Source organism: Eubalaena glacialis, chromosome X (assembly GCF_028564815.1).
Source record: "Eubalaena glacialis isolate mEubGla1 chromosome X, mEubGla1.1.hap2.+ XY, whole genome shotgun sequence".
Classification (NCBI taxonomy): Eukaryota; Metazoa; Chordata; class Mammalia; order Artiodactyla; family Balaenidae; genus Eubalaena; species Eubalaena glacialis.
In genome coordinates, this window is record NC_083736.1 from 105,407,053 (window position 1) to 105,429,437 (window position 22,385).

The following is a 22,385-nucleotide window of genomic DNA, read 5'->3' on the forward strand; positions in this document are numbered from 1 at the left end:
TAAAGCAACTTGGCTTTTGTAAGGGAAAATTATAAGACAAGTAGAAAAATATGGAATTATTAACAAAAAAAAAATCTAAAAATGTTTAACTAATTTCCTCACAAATGTAATTTGAAAAAGAAAAAGATAATTGCCATTGGTTACGTGGGAGGCGTTTAGTTGTGACAATAGCTATTATTGATTGAACATCTACTAATGTCACCTACTGGACTGGACTCTACGAGTTATTTCTTCTAACTCTCGCAACAGTCACATATGAGGAAACATAGGCCAAGAGGGCTTTAATGAGTTTCCAAGGTTCCATAGCTAGTGAGTGTCAGAGCCTGGATTCTGAACCCAGACCTGCCTGATTCTAAACTCACAATTCCTTCACCTGAAGCTGACCCATGTGTGCGGTAGCCATACCGAGGGAATGAAGCAATGGATCCTGAGATGTTTCAGGTCTCCCATCCACACCCTCCTTCAAGCTGGTTCTTCGGCACAAAACACAGCGTCCCGACCCTAGCTCCACTGTCAACAGCACTGGCAAGTGACCCACTGGGCTCCTCCTTGACCAACTGGGCATCGAGCAGTGCCAAAGCAAATCCCTCCACAAAGCTGGGAGAGTCATGCTGTGGGCTACTCCTGCATGCAGGTGGGTACATATCTCCTGGGTCCTGGGACCCTGCCTAAGAAAAGTGAGGAGGTGGAGAAACAAATCAAGCAGCTCAGTCTCTGCTACTACTAGATAAAAGTGACTATGTTTGAATCAGCTTAATAGCAGGTGCTCAATAAATGTTATCACCGTTATTGCTTATTATCGTCATAATTGCTAGCTGTGTAGCTCTTAGCAATTCACATTAACCCTCTTAGACTCAGTGTCCTAGTCCATAAAATAAGCTTGACACTACTGGAATGATCTAAGATTGTCATGGTGATTATATTACAAGATAAATTCATTTATATTCGCTGGCAAATTGCTCATTAAGTGTTAGGATAGGAGAGATAAGTTGTTTTCTCCTTTTGATGTGACAAAAATAGATTATAATTATCTTACAGATTTTGGCTCTTGTGTATTTTATTTGCCCCACATTCTTACCAGCTTCCTGACAAACTAGCCTTCCCCTGCCTCTTCATTCCCTGTAGATAGTTTAACAGTCTATTTAAATCTAGTGCTGACAGAATTTCTTTCCCAATTATTTCTTGTAATTTAGATCTAGCCCCTTCTTTCCTTCATAATACCTTTGAATACTCAAGTCCCCCTTGAACCTCTCCCTCTATTACACAGTTTGACAATAACTAGTTTCCCATTTTTTGTACTCATTTATGTCGGTAACTTATTGGCTAAGTTGTAAACTCTTTGAAAACAAAGACCCTATCTTCTCATACATCTTAGTACTTACTGCAGCACCTAGCCCCTTGCCTTGCATAAAGTAGAAGTTCAATAAATAATTACTGATGGAAAAATTCATGTAAGTTACCTATGAAGTCATTCATTAATTCTTATAACCAGGACTTGAAGACAAGATCTAGAAAGTTGAATACCTTAGTTTTAGTACCATACAAAACATGGCACTGTTTTATGTGGCAAATAAAACATAGACTGAAAACTCATTTAAAATCAAGAAAAGATTAGTTTGTGAGAGATGAATTCATGATAAGTTATTTAAGTGAAAATAATTATTTTGAAGTAAGACCTCACACTTTTTTTGTGTTAACATTGTGGATGGTAAACTTGCCTTCCCAGGAAATGTCTTTAGGGCCTTCAGCCAGAAAGGACGTTGGGCTCATAGGTCTAACCTCAGGTCATAGCTATGTTCTGACAATTAGACCAACATTGTAATATAGTATACAACTTGCAGCTTATTATAATTTTACTGTTTTCAGACAATTGGGATGAAATACATCAGTGAAAAATATATATCGCACTAAATAAATCCTTGTTGATTGAAATACAAAATGAAATAAAAACTATGACACATTTTTTCTGACAATTGATAAGGAATAGACTTTTTATATAGTATATATTTTTTAATTTCTTTCTTTCAACTATCTTTCAAACTGTCATCTTTATTGCCACCATTGAACCAAAGATAAAAGAAGTTTGAACATCAAGTATGTGAGTGATATGAAATGAAAGTAGAAAATGGGCCATGTGCCTCTATGTAAATTTCCTTGTCTTGAGGTTCCAAAAATTGGCCTCTTTTTTAAAAATGAAAGTAAATATCTTCTTTCTTAGACATATGGCAAGATATTTATATGATCTAACTTTGTGAATTAATGTGTTATAATGATACAGAGTTTTATTTTTCCCCTTATTATTTTAATGTAGAACAAATGCTATTTGAACACTCCCCTATTCCTCCTCAGCCATATACACCCATATTACACTGATAACAGGATGTGGGAAGACAGTCTTTTAAATAGATTTTTAAAACAATTTCTTAAAATAATGTAGTCTAGGGGCTTGTCTTGGAAGTCCGTGTGGGTAGGTGAGAATCTGTCAACATAATGTCTGTTCTCAGCATTTTTCCTAAGGGCAACATGCTATTTTGTTTCCCATGTGATTATTTTTGCTTTTTTTTTTTTTCCTGTTTGTGTACTTTAATTTTATTTAGGAAATGAATGGAATGAGGAATGGCAAAGTATGATTGTTTAGATTCTCTCATAATATAGAACGATTTTTGTGATAAAGATTATGAATATGAATTCTCTTTGATAAACATCTGCTTATAGTTGAATGAAGTTTTATTTAGTATAGAATGTAGTATTCAAAAGAAAAAGCAATCTATCTAGGAAATGCTTCTTCCCTTGTTGCATTTACCCTCTTGCTGGCTTGATGTATCTGTTTTGCCTATTTGTCCTTTATTACTGTCAAGACAGCAAATTTCTATCTGGAGCAGATGGTGTAACTGCCATTGTTCAAGTGCTTAAAATTCATTCTGCTTCAGGGAATTTTTATCATTAAACCTCTAATCTGGCAATATTAATAAATTGAAACTATGGACTGTTCTGTCTGGGATGTCTGAACCTTTGTTACATATCTGAAGAGAAAAATACATATTTATATGTATGAAAATGAAAATTGTATCAAAAAACTTGTTTGATTATTTCTTAACAAATGAATGTAAAGATTTTTTTTCATTAAGTTAGTATATAGTATGATGGGTAAATGCTATAAAATTTTAGTCAGTCATTTTTTGTATATAAATTTATTGTGGACTTTGTTTCCTTTATTAATGCCTCCATGTTTTATCCCAAAAGAAATTTTAAATCATGATGTGTCTTGATATTTTTGAATAGAGTGTTTAAATTTAAATCTATTTTTAAACTTCAAATTTAGGCCTTTTTGTCCATAGCTCCTAACAGCACCCTGCCCGACCTACCCCACATGAAAGTCATGAGATTTCATATTTTACCATCAGGAAAATAGAGAGAATGCCATTTTTCCCACTCTTAGCCACATTTTCAATATTGGAATGATTAAAACTGGACCAGCAGAAGTTTTGCACTTAACTTTACCCTTACAACTTTAAGGCAACAAATGAATATTTTGTGGAAATATTCATAATAACTTGTAAACAAATAACACATACATATACGTATTCAGTAAATAGAATTCTGCAATATTCATGATTTTTCGGTGATTACTACTTTAGAAATAATTCCACTCAGTGTAATACGGTAAACTATAAACAGTATCCCATAGTTGGACAATTATACAATCATTGGTGAATGATTCTAATTGAACACGTGTTGAGCAAGTCAACTGCTGTTAGGGAGATCATACATTCCAGTTTGTCCAGGATAGTCACAGTTTACACTTATCAAGCAAATATGAATACTTTCTTTGACTCTCAAGAGTGTACCAATTTGGATTCTAAGTTACATGCTTATTCGATCTCTTCTGTACCCATACAAACCTAAGAGTTACATGCTGACATATGTGAAAGAAGTATAAGCAAATGTCCATTACCCAGAGGAGCATGCAAACTTATTAAATGACAGAAGAAATACATGTGAAATCATTGCAAAATAATCCATAATTCTTTGTATTAAAATTCTAAATATGTGGTACAGGCAATAAGCAGTGTTGGAATTCAGAGAGATAAATGGATGTAGACTAGAGCTGTTAAGCCTAGTTTAAGCTACTGCTCTGTTAAAGGGCCTTGCAGGCATGAGGTCACATGGACAAATTTCTAGGGATGGATATGATTATAGTTCACTGCTGATCAATCAACAGTGGAAATGACTGAATACAAAGAAGGGTATGGTAGAGAGAATAATCACTAAGGACTTGGAAATTCTGGTCTCTCATCCTGGCTCTGCCACTGGTCAACTTTATGTCATTGAGTAAATTATATCTTCCCTTTGGCTTTATTTCCTTCACCTGTAAAAAGGGAGCGAACTTGATGCATCCACTCATCAGTTATTTATTGTGAGATTACTTTGTGCAAGGTACTCTACTAAGGGCTATGTAAAGGATCTCTAAAGTTCGTTTCCTGCTCTAACTTCTACAGAAATGTCACTTCCATCACCAATGTTTCCAGGGACATAGTTGTAACTGGTTTGGGATCATGTGCTTCTCTGTCACAAAAAAAGAACATTTCTTGCAGGTAAGTTAACCCAAACCAGCAAATATTTGTTGTGTTGACTTGAAACTTTTCCTAGCAAGTGTCCTTTATTTCCTAACTGGATTAAGACCATATTTTCATTCCCTCTGATAATGATGCAACCCTAGAATGGTGGGGGACTCTTGCAGGAGAAGCTGGCATTGCATATTTTCAGAGTGTGAAAACTACCATTATGCTACAGGTAACCAAGGCTTCAGACAGCTCAGCTGGGAAGCCTGGATACCATGCACTGGTCTCCTTTGTCACTTCTCACAACTGAGGCCTGTTACCCATTCTGATATCATAAAGCTTGCTCTTGTTCCCAGTTCTAATCACCTAAAAGGAGAGATCATGCTCTCTGGAGTAAAGTTGTAGCACCTGCACAAGGAACTGTACCACCTCAAAGAAGCTGAGATGTCTTATGTGAATCCAGCTGGTCCAAGGCTGTAGGCCCACTTGCCTTGGCAGTTTTTCCTATCGCAGAGAGTGGAGAAAGCGGCCCAAACCATCAGAATGGATTATACATCACTTTTGATAATGCACATGGATCCTCCACTCCATTAACTCGAGAAGTTGGAGGTAGATCCAGTCTAAAAAGAATCTGAGCAACAGGAGAAAAATTTTACTGGTCTAATATTTATTCTGTCCTTTAAAATTGTGGTGTAATATCCACAAATAATTCTGAGTCTTCTCAATATAGTAGATATAAAATACAAGATCAAATATTAACAACTTTTAAGTTGCTACTTAGTTCATTTACGTTTGGTGCATCATTAAACAGAGACAGATTTTTTTTTTGGTAGAAGTGCCAGGATGTATTTAAACCCAGCTGCAAGTTCACCTGTCTGCTGTCAGTGTTGTTAGTGGTGGTCATGGTCATAGTGGGAGGGGATGAGAGGGAGACAAGTCAAGATTTTATAAAGAATAGTTGAATGAAAAACAGAAGTAACAGAAGAAATAGGAGCTATAATAGATGTTTTATCATAAATGATTGCTGCAATGAAAGCAAATTATGAAATTTAGAACTGAGGGTATTAATTTTCTCCGTGCTGTAACTTTGCTTAGGATGGTGTAAACATTGCTGTAAGGGGTTTCCCCTTACTTTTTGCATGGTTAGGCATGAAAAGGAAAATTGAAGTCCTTTTAGGAAAATATTCCAAGTGAATTCCAAGTGCTAAGAAATTTCTACTAACCTTACAGGTAGTCCCACTGAAAATTTTAAACTTTCAGTGCATTTTTTTCAGAAATACATATTCCTGTACATTTAAATCTGTAAATGTACTAAAGCAACTACATAAAGCATTAAATCAGAGATATGAACAGCTGAAAACTGATAGGAGCTGAAAATAGAGTTGTAAGTAAATCACTGAGAATCTGTCTTTTCAAATATACTGCTCGTGAATTTTAAATCAATCTGTTTTATTCTGCCACTCATAGTAGACTATTCTACCCCTTGATTTACAAAACACTTAAACTTCAAATACTTCTGACTAAAAGGGGGGAAATGGGAAGAGGAAAAATAAAAGACATGTGGAATCACTTGACAATGTGCTGAAATATTAATCCACAGGCATCTCTAAGTGTATTTTAAAATTAAGGCCAAATTCAAAAGTAGATTATTTCTTTTGAAAATGGCCTCAATTATTTCAGGGTGTAGAAGTAAAAACAATTTAAACCTCTACTCATTTTCTGTCTCTCTCTCTGTGTGTGTGTGTGTGTGTGTGTGTGTGTTTAATCATTGTTCTGGCAAAATAAGAGCATGATCCAAATTCTATGCCTCATTCCCAAACTTCTGGAGATTGGTGACACCTTACAGAGCTGTTGGAAGGTGTAAGACAAGAGAAGGAAAATGAAGATGTTAACTCACACTGAGATCTGGAGGGGTAACCAGCCGTAGACAATCCAAAAAGCTGAGAACCTGAGCAAGACAAACTTGTTTTTAAAAAGACATTGTAATTGCAATTGAAGAAAGCCAGGACTGGCTAAGGGAGAGCGAGTGTAAGAACAAAAAGAAAGGAATTTGACTTGAGACCAACAGGATGATGGGTACTTTCTTCCTGATGCCATACGAAACATTTCTAGGATAGAAAGCATCATAAGAAGATAGATCTGCACCTATGGTGTTTTAGAGCAACTGACTGGGCTCTATAACAAAGTTATAGATTATTTTGTCTTTTTAATGTAGAAGGAAATAACTGATTAAATGGAATGTTTCACTGATTTTTCCAAACAAGCCTACTTATAGAATTTCAGAAATGGGGAGTGCCTTCTCAGATGAGCTCACGTGAACCTACTCATTTCCTGACCATGTACTGAGAACAAGTTGAGAGGCAGCAGCAAAACAGCCTGACAGTTCAATACAATAAACAAATTCATAATTTAAGGACAAAGTCTATCAGTTTTAATACCTTCAAATAGGGATTTAATGGCATCTGTCGCTATCCATTATTGAAATGCAGAGGCATGAGATGTTATATTCCCTGGGCCTGTAGGTTAGTAAATACATAGATCAAATATGTTGTAAATGGAATTCTTGTACAACTTTAAAAGTGATCATTTGTGATATGTTTTGGGCCATTATGTAATACTATGTCATTACATTATATAATAATATGTCAACTGTTTCAATAATATTCTAAGAGAAGAATTAATATCCTTACTGATCTTTAATATTTTGGGTTTTGCTTTTGCTTGAGCAGCTCCATAAATGAATATTCATTTTGTACATTATTTTTATTGTGAAAAGAAAAATAAATGGCTTCTCTTGTTACAAAAAATAGCTCTATGAATATTCTGATCAAACTTTTATTGATTTCTATTGTGATAAACAATGTGACATAAACATCTAAAAGCCATTTCCTGATGATTAAATTGTACATATTGTTAAATTCCATTTACAAATTATGTGAGGAATTTGTTTTTTAAGGAAAACATGATCAGAGCATTGACACATCTGTTAGGGCAGTCCCACCCAGCCTTTTTCAGAAGGTTGTATTCTGCCATAGTATAAAGAATCCTGATTTGTTCAAGAAATATTTCCAATCTAAAATCTTGGAGGCAGGTGCTCACTTGTCCTCCTCCATGCTTCGAAAATACAGGGAGGAGGCCAGAGTGGCAACTGTCACCATGATTGATTTCGTTGGGATAGAAGATTGACCAGCTGATTGTAATCAATGGCTTGAGAATTCTCTCAGAACAGTGAAACTGTTAAAACTCTTCAAGGTAGAACAAAGCAGTAATGTTTCAAAATTTAAGTATTTTGAAATGCAAGATACTTTTCTCATATCATCTATTCTTCTAAACAACACAATGTTTAAGCCATATGTTGTTCACAGATTATAATGTTGTAATGGTAAAATGTACACCCAATGACAAAAATAGTGATAAATGACTGAGATTCTTTATTTTAATTTTATATTGAACTTTGTATAATGCTACTTGGAAAAATTTTTGTAGAATTATTAGTAAATGTAAGAAGATTCATATATGATCAAAATATTTTACAATCTTCCTGTCCTTAAGTTTGAAGTGTATTACAGGTTAAGCTCAAGCCAGGAAGTTAGATTGTTTTATAGAACTCCATGATTCTCAAAACTGAAATTTGAAGTGAATGTGGTATATCATAATAGTGCAATTAAAATATAAATTTATCATTCATTTTTTATTCAACACTTATATAACCCTTAATATGTGCAAGGTATTTTCCATGCATACTCTATTCTTAATGGTAACCATCTTAGCAACCTAGTAATGCAGGTAGTATTAGCTTCAATTGATTGTTGATAATGCATCCCTGAACCATGGAATGTAGGATTGGATGTCATCAGTCTCTACGTTTCTGCTTAAATATATTTTACTCTCACTTTGAATGAAAAGGTGAAACATAAATATCATTAGGAGTGATTATTGAGTAGGAACAATCAAGGGAGGCTTCCTACATGGCATGGACCTCTGGCTAGAGGGAAGTACACAGATGGGCCATTAGCAAGTGGAACATTAAAGACTTTGTCAATAACATCTTATCTTTTACAAGACCACAGGTAGAATTGTATCCACATTTTGATCTTATGAGACTCCAATCTCATTCTTCACAGAAGGTGAGTGTCACAGAGTGTTCCCAGGCTATGCCATGTCGCAGTGAAGTTTGAGAGCAAATGTTTAACAGCTGCAGTTTTGGTAACAAATTATGCACATTTTAAAAATTATTGAAACTTATTTGAATTTGATATTCAGTGCAGTCACACAAACATCTTTTGAAGACTTAATAGATACCAGATTCTATGCTAAATACAATGAAAACAAAAGCATATTCTGTGCATTCAAGTAGTTTACAGCCTGGAGGTAGAGCGCTCTCAACCCCTTTCAAAAGTAGGACTCTTCAAAAAAAAAAAAAAAAAAAGAACGCTTCTACCTTATGCATTTCAGTTACATCACCTATTATTATATTGTGCTTTCTGTTTCTCCTTGTTTCTTAAAGTCAAAGGATTAAGTGTTCATTGGTAGTAGATTTTCTGCTTAAGTGCTACCTGACTACATTGGCATATAAAATTCACAAATAGACTCAGATATTTTTTCCTAACATAAAACTGTTTTCTGCTTTTGCTGAGTCCTTATATTTAAGAACATGAAATCAGGGCCCTTATACTCTGTTGGAACCTCTTCTGATATGGAGACTTTGGTTAGTATAGTCTCATTTAAAGATGAAGAATGGGGGAGTTCCCTGGTTTGCCTAGTGGTTAGGATTCCGGGCTTTCACTGCCGTGGCCCAGGTTCAATTCCTGGTCAGGGAACTGAGATCCCTCGAGGTGTGGCCAAATAAATAAATCTGGTTTCACATAAAGATTTTTAAATAAATAAAGGTGAAGAACCAATTCTGAAACATTGAGAATTGGTGAATATTTGAGAGTGAAATATTGAGAGTGATTTTCTGACTAGCTCTTATATTGAAGGTTTTTTTTTCTAATTGATTAGCTTTTGAAATTAAAAAAAAAATTCTTGTTATTCCAAACTTGGTTAGATGCAAGTGGTTGTCCATATAAGATCAACAAGGGAAAACTTAATTTTCTTTCAATAATTACTTTCAACTTTCAATAAAGTTCAAATTGCTCTCAAGAACAAAGTATAACTATTTCCCAGTAGATGATAATTTAAACAGGTCATTAAAAAAGAATATTATCCCATTCCATCAGGATGTAGACTTCATTCAGGCAGTGATAAAATAAACTGCATTAATATTTATACATCTTTGGAAATATCAAGTCTACATTTTCATAGCTTAGATCTTATTACTGTACCTTACATGAAAAAAAGATACAATTCAAGTGGAGAATTTTAACTGAATTTTTTTATTAATACTATGTGATATCTATATCAAAACTTTTTAAAAACCTGAGCAAATGTCTTACTTTGAAACTACCGTGGGAATATACAAGTTAGTATTTTATATATAACATGGTAGATGCCATTCAGAGTAATAAATGGGACATATTTTTTTTGCATTTTTTTAATGTATTTACTTATGTTTTAATGGTTGTTTCTTGGTTTTTGCTTTGTTTGTGGGGTTACTATACCAAAATGATAACATTTTTTTCTAGGTTCCAAGTTTATTTAGAAAAGTGTATGATGTTGTAATTTAGGGTACTGAACCATATTAGTTTTATGCAAATTAGTATTTTCTATTTTTAGAAACACAATTCCAACCATCTTAACTAAATATGGCAAATTCAGTGGCTCATATATCCAAACTAAAATAAGGTAAGGAGTAGTACAGGACTTGGAATTGATGGCATCCTGGAATTTGAAAAGTGTCACAACCACCCCCTTACCCCATTGTTTTACTTCTTATTTCAGCTCTTGTGCATGTGCTATCCTCATTCTCTTAGACTGTTCTATGTGTCAGGAAATGTGACTATTATCATCTTTAGAGAGCTATCCTTACAGATGATCATCCAGGAGAATTGAGAATGCTTTCCCTTAATTTCCACCTTGGAATAATTGAGAAGGACTATAATTGACTTATGTGGATCAAATCATGGTCCCTAGGATCATTAGAGTGACCAAGAGGCTAAGGTACTATTATAGACCCAGACTGAGAGAGTAGCCTCCTCTGGTTGGGGGAGGGAGCTTCCACAGAACCATACAGATTAGCGAAAGTAGAGTTCCTCAAAAGAAGGAAGACACTGGTAACAAAAAAAGGGAGGAGAAAATACTGGAAAGACAAAAGCAACTGATGTCCACTACATAATCCAATAACAAAATTACATATATACAAATATATGTATATCTATATCTACACATACATGTATATACATATGTATATCTCCTTTTAGATCATCAGTAGATTTTTATAGTCATGTTTATATAGATCCTATATACTATCTATTAATATTATTTCTGATTTGTTCTTTTTTTATTGTGGTATAATTGCAAATTAGTTTTTAACAGATTAGTTTTTTGTAGAAAGATTTCTTGGATTGTTCATGAATTTTCAGTTTTCCACTGACACACATTTGTTTTCTTGTTAACAATAAATTTTAGCTCACCACAATGATTTGATAATTAACCCCCAACTTTTGCATACTGGTGTTACTGATGAGTAAATCACGAAAAAGAAATTTAACAATGAATTTTGCAAAACAGAACCCATTTTCTAAGAAAATATTTAGAAACTAGGAGACATGATTTTTTTAAAAGGAGAAACAATGCTATTATTAATGAAGTGGATGTGACCTTTGTGATAACATATTACTTTTGCTTCCTTTCTGTGTACAATTTTGTTCTATATAAATGATGTTTCTGGATAAATCAGTTGCTGCCGTTTACAGAGCATCTGAAAAACAGATCTCTTTTAGTGTTCACAAGGGCCCTAGAAGCTAGGTTACTGATTTGTGTCTTAGAAAAGGATGAAGCAAAAAAAAAAGAAAAGGATGAAGCAATATTGATTACTTTGACTCTCTATTTTGTCTTCTTTAATGTATGTGCTGGTGTTTTTTTAATGCAGACTTCTCACTGCCATAATGCTTTGTCAGCCTTCACATATTATTTATTAACATCTTGGTTTTTAAAGATGAAAATATGAACCACAGACAAATTGAATGATTTAACCTAGATAGTACAGGGTAGGATCAGGGTAGGGGAGAGCCTTTGAGCTTTGAGTTTCTGTCCTCTTTGCAGAACCAAAATGAATCAGTTTTAACAGGAAAAACCTTGCAGTGTAAAGGAACTTTGCTAAGAAATTATGAAAGTGCAAGTTAATTAGAATACAGAGCTACTTGCAAGGACTGACAGTTATTAACTGCATGTTCTTGGGCTGGCTCAATTTCAGGCAATTTGCTGCTAAACCAAACAAAAAAATTTCTGTTAGTTTTCAGTCTTGCAGAGAAAAAAAACCCTTCAAAGCGCCAGCCAAGAAATAACTGCTCTATAAGGTGCAAAGAAAGCAGATTTTAGATTTAAATTTTTGAGCCAGTGTTTTTGGAGGCTTATTCTCTTCGCTATATAACACAATTCTAATTATATCAATAGTTAGTGGAACAGTTTGGGAGCTCGTGTGCTTACCTAAGTGAATAGCTGAAATTGTTCAAAAATCGATGTAGCTAGTGGGAGATAAGTGTGAGTTTGCCTTGTTTTAGGCAATAGATACATTTCGGAGAAGTTATATGTAACTGAACTTTCATTAAGTCATATTTTAAGTGCATGGAAACTATCTATGGCACCTCACGAGTCTCCTGGATTCACATAGGAGGATGACTAGAACTACTTGCTAAAAAACAAAATTCAACTGAGTAAATTTTAAAGATCTAATTGGCTTTATTGAATGACTCATGAGTAGGGCAGCACATCCCATCTAGCAGATAGAAAGGAGCTCCAAGGAGTTGTACAAAATGGAAGCCCTTTATAGGCAGAAGGGGGGGAAAGAGTGGATTATTTCAGTCTTAGGTAACCTACCTATGGGGACGGAAGGAGACTATGTGGCAGATTATTTTATTGGTTCTGACTAGAAAATTCCAAACTGACCAGTTAAGACTACATTCCTGGGGGTGGTTGTAACTGTGGTTAGGTCAGGTATTAAGTCTTGGTTTGCTGGCATAGAGCTTAGCACAAGTAACTCCATTTGGGGCCTATTGTTTCTTTTTAAACACACTGAATTGTTCCCGTTTAATTTTTTTCCCCTCACACTTTAATCAGATTAGCATCGTATCCCTGAAAATTAGATATGTTGTTCCTATTTAATGGTTTATTAATTTGGCATATCACCTGCTTATAGGATCTGAAGGTTTTGGTATTTGAGCCTTTGTAGATAAGAGTTACACGCCCCTGCTAATAAAATAAGTACTGCTAGAGGCTTTGAAGTAATTCTTTTCTCAGAATTGAAAGTATTAAAAATTGGTGGCAACATGTTATAGAAATAAATGAAAAGTGAGAGCATACTAAATAAAGTTTTAGTCCTCAATACTGAGTTCCTTAATTGTGCTTAGTCCATAGTCGTGATGTAAGCAGCCTCGGGCCTCGGGTATGGGCCAGACATTGAGAAGAAGGTGAGTCAACAGAGAATGGTAGCTCAAATAATCCCCAAAGTAGATTCTCTATGAAAAACATTTCAGGCAGAGAGAACCAGAATACAGCATTTTTCAGGAAGAGACCGTGAGTAATTGGAGAGGAAAGACATATGAAAACAGCCCATAGAAAAGCCGAAGAAAAGGCAGCACTTAATACCTCTATTGTTTTGGGGGACAAAAGAATTTCTGAGCTGGTGACAATTGTCCCTGTTCTATTGAATGCCAAAAAGCCACTTGACAGTTACAAAAGAGAGGAAGGAAGTATGAGGAAGCTCAGGAAGTAACAGAGGAAAAAATATATATAAATATCAGGTGGTGACAGGAATGGAAACTATGGAAGAAAATAGATACATTAGGGCTCATGTAAAGAAAAACGTGCCTTAAGAAAACAGCATGAAGGCGATAGCCCCATGGAGGAGAAAATAATGAATATGAGAAAATACAATGGAAAGCCTGAAAAACAGTCAGCAGCTTCCCCGGGGAGCCACTGGGGGATCAAGAGAGATAGAAGAAGGAAGGAGAGAGAAAAAAAACAAAACCACGAATGAATGGCAAAGAATTAGGGAAACAAGCTGCCCTAGTTGGAAGCTGACTTTGAAAGTATAAAGGGCAAAGTCAGGAGAATTTAAGAAAGTTTAAAGGGAATCTTGAAGAATTATTTAAAGTCAGACAACCAAGTGTAACACAGTTGAAAGCATGTGCATGCAATGTGTAGTATAAGAATGCAAAAGGCAGGATTATAAAAATGCAGAAGGTTGTGGTGGTTTATGCAATTTCAGGTCAATAAATCAGATTTAATCATGACAAAACCACTTTTATGAAAAGGGGTGAATATAGATTATTTCTGAATGACATATATCAGTCACTAGATTTTTTTTTTTTTACAAAACAAACATAGAAGAGTCATTAAAAATGTGATTGTGGATGAGAAACAGTATTTTGGCAACATGCTTTGATTCTCATTTTCCAGTATGAACAAAGGTTTTTATGTTCTGTTTTAAAATCAGCATGTCTGTTTTCCTCAACTTCAGGTATCTACAGGTAGTTTGCTTAACACTGCTCAGTTCAGTAATAGTTTACTAAATGCCTACTGTATGCAGGCACTATGCCAGGTGTTGGGGACCCAAAAAAGATTCAGTTATATTTGTTGTTAATTAATTGCTCCCAGTCTCACAGAGGAGAGAGATATGCAGACAAATAATGAAAATAAAATGGCATGAAGGCAATGATGGAATACGTATGAGATCCACAAGTACTGTAGAGAAGGGAATGGTTGGCACTGTCAGAGCAGGCTTCACAGAGGACATGATATCTAGCAGTGCTCTATGTGATGACTCTGAGATGGCCAAGCATGGAAAGGGTCAAAGGTCATTCCAGACAGAAGAAATAGCGTGTGCCAAGACAGGGATGTCTTAAAACAGTGTAGTCTGTGTAAGGAAGGAAAAATAATTTTCCCTCTACCATTCTGAGTTCTTGGCTGAGACCCCCTATAATAAAAGACAGGTTAAGAAGTTTATTAACATGTGTACCTCCTGAATACATGAGAGATACTCAGGAAACTAACTCCCTGAGATGGCCCCAGAGACCACCTTAAATGCTGTCTTCAGCTAAAGACAAAAGAGGATGTTGAGGGTAGTGGTTTGGGACTTCAAAGGGGAGGAAGGCAATTCACGTGGAGATGGAAAAGCAAAACGTTTGGTAAATAAATATTTACTGGGCCAGGCAGAAACAATGAGACACAGAGTGGACTCTGAACTCTAGGCCCTCTTTGCCCCCCACCGCCGTCACACTGAGCCCATATTCTTTGCAGCTATCTCTGGTCATAGCTCTATTCTGGGAACAGGCCCTCTATCTAAATTCTTTTAGGCAGTTAGGGGGAAGGTCAAAGTTTCTTCCTGAGTCTTTTGGGCCTTGATTGTTTTCAGCTTGAAATAATCTGCATGCCAAAGAGACATTTTGGGGTGGCGAGTTTTGTTCCCCTAAAATATCCACAGTCCTTGGCTCCAGGGGACTAGTAGTACATCAGTTCAGATGCAGGCATTATATTCTCCATTTTTTCCCCAATTATTTCATGTGTTTTCCACATATGATCATGACAATTACAGTACTAAATCCATAGTGCCTAATACACTTTTCAAGCATTTGGGAGGATATTCTATTTTCACTTACCAAATTCAGGTTTTCTTTCAATACTATCCAAATATTATGCAGAAACTATTAACAGTTGGGAGCACATTTTGTCATTTTTGTCTACCGGCGAACAATGCAAATAGTAATTTTTATTCTTGTGGGGTTTTTTCTTGATGATTAATTTATTTTGATTATTCCCAATACAATATGATACAGCAGTCTTTCTTTTAGAATAGAGAAACACAGTATTTATTGCACTGTAAATTGCATTTTTCTCTGAAAGAAGGCTTTGTTTTTTCATAGGTGGGGCACGGGTCAGGGAAGGGAGAGGATGTCAGCAGGGCTTTTAGCTGTAGCTGTAGCAGCCTGAGAAAAACAAGGTAGTCTTTTAGGCTTTCCTCTTTCATTTTTTAAAATATCCGTATATCATCATTCAATCATTTCGTCATTGAATGACAGGTGAGAGGTAGGATAAAACATGGTTTTATCCACATACAGAGTGGTTCTGTCATTTTGCATGACTTCCTATGAAATGGAAATAGCACAAGACTGATTTGTCAGTCTTTTTTGGCGTATCTGGAGAATGAGGGCAAAACGGATGGCATAGATCTCTAAGTTGACTAAATTTAATGTCAGTCGTTACTCTATTGCAAAGTATCACATAAACAACTAATTAATGCTTACTAAACACAGATGAAAGGAAAATCCTAAAGTCCAACTTGCAGATCATTTACAAAGTAAAAGAAACCCATCTGATACTCAGTTGAATGTATTGAGAGGATTCAGAAATCACTGGGTAACTCTGAAGGTTGGTTTTTTAGTTTGTTGTAACACATCATTCCATCTTTAAAACCATTCAATGCCTTCTTATCATCATACCATGACTTCAAACACCTTAATGATAGGGTCCCAGGCTTTTCTCTCTAGCTTTTTCTTAAACAACTCATTCACTATTCCCCAGCCTCAGTGGCTCACACCCACCTTAAGCCATTTGCATTTGATGCTCTTTCTGGAACACTATTCTCCCAGATCCTCAGCTGACTAATCCCCCCCTTTCTTCAAGTCTCAGGTCATACATCACTGTCTCAAAAATTCTACCCTGATGACCCCATCCAAACTACTCACCCTCACCTCTCATGTTTATCTGTTTTATTTTTCACAGCACGAATACTATATAAAATTATCTTATTTGTTCACTCCCTTATTGACTCTCTCCCTGTCCCTATATTGTAAATTCCATGGTAGCCAGGACCTTATCTGTCTTGTTCACAGCTATATCTCAAGCAACCAGTTTGCATGTTTATTGAAGTAAGAATGATAAGTAATAAAAATAGACCTCAGCCAACTAATTGATTAAATCTTAGGTCTAGTTCAGGGTGGTGGAATTGCATAATGATGTAAGAGAAAAGATTGAAAAGATTTCAGAGAAGAGATACAGAGATGATGAAAGGATTAGAAAATAAGACCTATGAAGAGGAGAAAATGGTGATATTAACTGGAGTATTGCTACTCCAGAGAAAGAATCCGTTATAATTGCTTGTTTTTTATAGTTTACAGACTACTTTTGCATGTGTAAAGTCCCTTAACCTTTCACATAATAAATATGTAAATTTGTTATTATTATCCCTGTTTTACAGGCATAGAAACTGCGGCACAGAGAATTTAACTGACTTGTCACATAGTTATAAGGTATAATTCATGTTTTCTTAGTCTCATGTCCAATATTTTTTTCCATGACACCACTTTTGGTTTAGTCTGCAGAACAAGGAATTTAATTTGGATGTAATAAACAAAGGCATTTCTTATTACAGTTTGTAAATTCTGATAAGAGTTATCCCAGGTTGTTCCCAAATATCTTTGAAATGCACTTGGAATAGATATTCATCTGTCTGGTATGGTTTGGGAAAGGGTAAAGGATATGGCTAGAGGGTAAGAGATTACTTCAGTATGGTCTCTTCAAGTGCTAAGATTTTAGTATAGTCTTTTGGCCAAATTTTCGACTTTCAGAATAAATCATTTCAAATTTATTTAACATTTAAAATTTGACCAAATGATACTACCTTTTGAGCTTTATATCACAGCTGGACTTGGCTCTAGGATGTGCTCATTGCATGGGCTGTGTATATTTTTATTCAATACCCAGAGCGTGCAGTGTGAACATAATAGAGATTGACAGACAGTCAGAGGGTAAAACACAAATTCTTAAAAAGTAATTTTGTGCTTCATGTAGATTTATTAACTCTTCATTTCAAGCTTTGTACTAAACCTGCCTCCGAACTTTCAATTCCACAATCTAGATTCCAAACTCATAACTGGAATCTGCATACTTCTATTTTTATAATACATTTTTTATTCCTCTTTTATTTAGATTAAAAGTTTGTTAAAATTTCACATGGGTAGTCAAAGTTAGCTTTCAGTAACAGAAGAATTCTTTTAATAGAACTATAAAAAGCACATTTGGAAGAATATAATTATTATGATTTTTTTATCATTTTATTGATATTTCTTTGCTGACACATCAGATGCTCTCTATTTACAGTTGATAATTAAAATCTCCGTAGTATGATTTTACCCCATGATAATATTGGTGAACATATCATCTTGTGATCAGCTAAATGGATGTTTCTTTAACCACCTTGTTAAAAATTTTCTATAATTTCCAATATTTTTACAATGAGAATCTATTACTTCAATAATTATAAATTGATTTTATATCCTTAAGTTGAAACAGAAAAAATATTTCCTAGAGTATTAGAATGAATTAGTTTGATTTGACAGCTGTGTGATCTTTGCATAAAATTCCAAATATAAAATATACTTGCTCCAATCATGACTATAGTCCTCATAATTAGAAAATTGTTTTGTTATTCTTATTTTGGTATCTCCTTGCTTATATTAAGAACCAAAAGCTGGACTTTTAGACATCTAATAGCAAAATATATATTTAGAAGTTCTTATTAAGAGACCTGGACTTGGTTCAAAAGATGAATAAAAAGATATTATAGAAAAGAAAAATAACAAAAGTACATTTGAGTGAACCTATAAACAGAATAGAGATAGAAAATGGGCTTATAGGGAAAGAGGAATTTTAATAAATGCTTATTTGAAATATTGGGATATTTTCTATAATATTATCAAACAAAATTGTGGTGTAATAGTTTTAAAGAAAATGTCAGAATATGTTCAACACATTGTGTTTCTTCATGCCTGGCATATAGCAGGTCCTCAATAAGTATTTGTTGCAAGAATAAGAGAACCAACAAGTCTTATTTGAGCACCTGTTATGTGGAGGATAAAAACCTACGAGCCAAACAGAGCTTATGATCTAATATGGGAGAGAAGAAATATAAGGCTGATGCACAAATAACCACCACATAAGAAAGTGTGTGATAAGAATAAATGTATCTTGAAAGGTCGAGGAAAGCCAGATCATTTCCCATCTGGGAAGGTTTTAGAGAGAAAAGGTGACTTGAGCCTCAGAATTAGTAAAAATTAAGTGAGCAAAATTATTTATTGTAGAAATTTAAGCAAATATATAAAGATTACTAAATCAATATTACTATAAGACACTTAATGAATCAAAAACATCAGATCATCAAGAAATCTTTCTATAATCATCCATTCCTTAAAATTCCATTTGCCTTTTACCTTCTTATAATATGAAATAGTCTAGGTTCCTGGAAGCCTCTTTGTCTCTTGGCTTTTTTTTTCCTTAATATGTCACATACATCAATTCTAGTAGAGCATATGCAAAACATTTCAGTAATTACTCTGTCAATCATTTTATTCTTCAGGTTAAACTTCTAGACTAAGTTATTAGAAATTAATTTAAATCATGAAAACAGCATTAGTTGTTTCTAGTATAAAAACTTGTAACTGTTTTCCTTCCTGGGAAGATCAAAGAGTTTAATTCTTTTTCTCTTTATTTCCTCTTTGGTCACCTTTGTGAGAAGTACCCAGTATTAGGAAATGTTGATTTCATCAGGGTAGGGAGCGGTGTTACGAGTAAAGCAAGCTGATCGCCCCACCCAAGACATTTATGCCTATCATATGAATGATATGAAAATCACTTGGATTCTAAGCTAGTTTTCTCACCCCTTTCATGCATATTGCTCCTAACCCGCTTTCCCATTTATCAGATAGAATTTAGCTACGTCCATTTTCTTTTTCCTCTTTTTCATTCTCTATCTCCTGTTTCTTCTTGTTCTTTCTTCTTTATTTATTAAGTGTACAGAGATCATGCAGGTTTTGTTCACCATTCTTTACCAACTACTAACACAGCCCATGGGCTTGAATGAGCATCCATATAAATATTTGTTGAATAAATTAATAACCACTTGGTCTGGAAAAGAAAACCCAATTAAATATAGCAATCTAATCAAGAAACACAATATAGGAAGATCAATCTGACTCCTGAGTATACACAGTGCATACTAAAATAAAATGCAAATGCTTTTTATTTTATTAACACTTTTAAAATATTTCTACTACTGCTTCTCTACCCAACTCTGCCTAAGAGCACAGAAGACTTAGGGCCTGTCTGCCTCACACCCCTTCAACACTTTTTAGCTGTGTAACCTGAAGTCAGTGAATTCATATTCCTGAACTTCAGGTTTTCTCAATATAAAATCTGACTAATAATATCTTGTCGATCTGAAGGCAGTGGATTGAATGAGAAAATCTATTGCTCCAACTTATTATGGATGAAAATGTGAATATAATTTTTTAAAATTTATGTGGAAAAATGCATGTGGAGTATTTTGCTCTTTGCTTATTAATTAAAACTAATTAGTTATTGTAACTAATTCCACATGAGATTCTAAAACCTCCTAAATTAAAAATAAAACATAAATATATATGTATCTTTTAATAACAGAACTCATGACAGCTACTTAGTAATGCTGATTAATATTATCATTTCGAAGTATGTAATCCGTGACATTTCTAAACACAAATTTTTAAGATCAAAAGCTTTGTCATACACGATTGTATCCCTAGATGTTTAATAATCCTATATTTTGAAGGATTAAAAGTTAAAGAACCATTGATAATGGCCCTTCAATTGAAGTAATTGTAGAATACTTTTTATTGGTGAGCTCCTTTTTTTTTTAACTTGCACTGAAAATTTATCCATATTGTTCTTTTATTCATTTAATAAAGTTGTATCTAATGTCTGGTATTGTGCTAGGAGCTGCAGATGCAACGATAAATAAGACTCAATCCCTCTCCTCAAAGAGATCAAATTTTATTGGGAGAAGTGAGCAAGTAAGCATACAATTAAAATACCGTGTTGGAAGTGCTACAGCAGGAGTAGCCCAGGATGCTTTGAGAGCACATGAAAGCTCTCCGAATCCAGCCTCCAGGTGGGGGAGTCAGTCAGGGAAGCGCTCCTGGAGAAGGTGGTATCAGTGTTGCATGTCTCCTGCCTATTCATGTCCTTCCCACAGAGGTTGAAATGCAAATTATTTAAATATTTAATGTCTAACTGAGAGATATAGCAAGAATTTATTGTTTGATTACTTTGAGTTTTGTACTACAAGGAACTACAAAACACGTTTCTGGGACTAGCGGTGGAGATGAAAAGAAAAGAAAAACTAAGAAACAAAGAGGCAGTTTTCATGAACCTAGTAAGTAAATAAGGTGTGATGAGGAATCAGATGGTCACGGGTACAATTCCTGGAAATTGCGAATTATGAGGTTGAATGCAATCTGATAGGTGACAATGCTAAGGATTTTTCTTAGAGGGTAATGTACTTAGATTTTTTAAGTACCTAACAAGACACACATTTTGAGTTGTGTGCATTAGGTTGTAGAACTGAACATTGCTAGGAGGGCAATTTGCCATTACACTACTTCTTTAGATGTGTTAAATGGTCTGGCAAACCACCTGTCCAATCTGTTAGCCAAAATGTGTTAATGTGTTATAATGGCTACTTTAATATCTATTCTTAATTACACTCCTTCAATGTGTTCTCAACCCATATTAGTGTATTGCTAATGAATTATGTTAATATTCTTTTGCTGTATATGCTCATCTCATGGTTATTAGTTACTTTTTTCATTGTTCCTCAAGTTCTTATGTAATTTCGGCACATATCATAGACTAAGTGTTCCTTTACTATATTTTTACAAATAATTTTACAACTACCTCATGTACCAAGCCAAAAAATGTTAGTAAATGAATTGGTTTACTAAAAATCCTAGAGGAGCTATATCTAGATCTGCCATTTTAGGAGACTGATGAGGCTACACATTGTAGAAATCTTTTCTGCCTCTTAAATTCCTTTCACTGGTTTGACTGGATTCTTTTGGAAGATACTGTACCTTCCCAAGTTTTAACTGTGTAAAACTCTACTCATTTGAATTGACCTGCTAATTAAGGTTACAAAAATAACTTGCTGAATCATAGCACATTTATTATGATTTTTCCATCCTGGCTTTCTTCATATTTTCATTATTATTTCAAATATGCATTTACTTTTTGTTTGCATGGTAATTTCAGCCAACTTACCTTCATTTAGCTCACTTTGTACAAGAAAATGAATTATCTCATTGTTCCATCCATTTGATTGTTTTCTACTACTGTATATACGTTTGAACTGTCCCAGATCTTTTCTGAGCTTCTCTATTATCTTTTCTGAACTTTTTATCTCAGAATCACCTATCATTGTTTTATATGCTCACTTTGTTGCTCTTGGATACTTTGTCTCCCTGCTTATTGTTTAACTGGAGAAATTAAAGATGGAGAGAAAAATAATTAATTTAGTTTAATCTCCAAATTTATTCCTGTCCTCTCTGCTTTTACACAGTGTTTTTCCTAAGGTATTGCTTCAACATGAAAAAAAAAAAGAATTCTCATTTAATCACCCATTGATCCATTTATTCATTTATTTTGTAACTATCATTAACACAGTTGGTTACAAAGGAATGGATATATCCATTAGCTTCTTAATGCAATAAATTCCTATTTCCACTGAGTCAAGTTCTCTTTTGCTTTACCTTTAACTCTCTGTAGTCTAAAAAAGAAGACAGAGAGAGAGAGAGAGAGAATATATATACATATGTGTGTATATATATATATATATACACACATATATCTCAAGCA

At 34.4% G+C, this 22,385-nt stretch overlaps 1 non-coding gene and 1 pseudogene across 1 annotated transcript; both read left to right on the forward strand.

Annotated features, from left to right (window-relative positions):
- Positions 1 to 420: 420 nt before the first annotated feature.
- Positions 421 to 22,385, forward strand: part of LOC133081879 (ferritin light chain-like) — a 35,522-nt pseudogene continuing 13,557 nt past the window's right edge.
- LOC133082805 (small nucleolar RNA SNORA35) lies at positions 518 to 646 on the forward strand. The gene has a single exon (XR_009699024.1). It is a non-coding gene; the product is annotated as a small nucleolar RNA SNORA35 (small nucleolar RNA).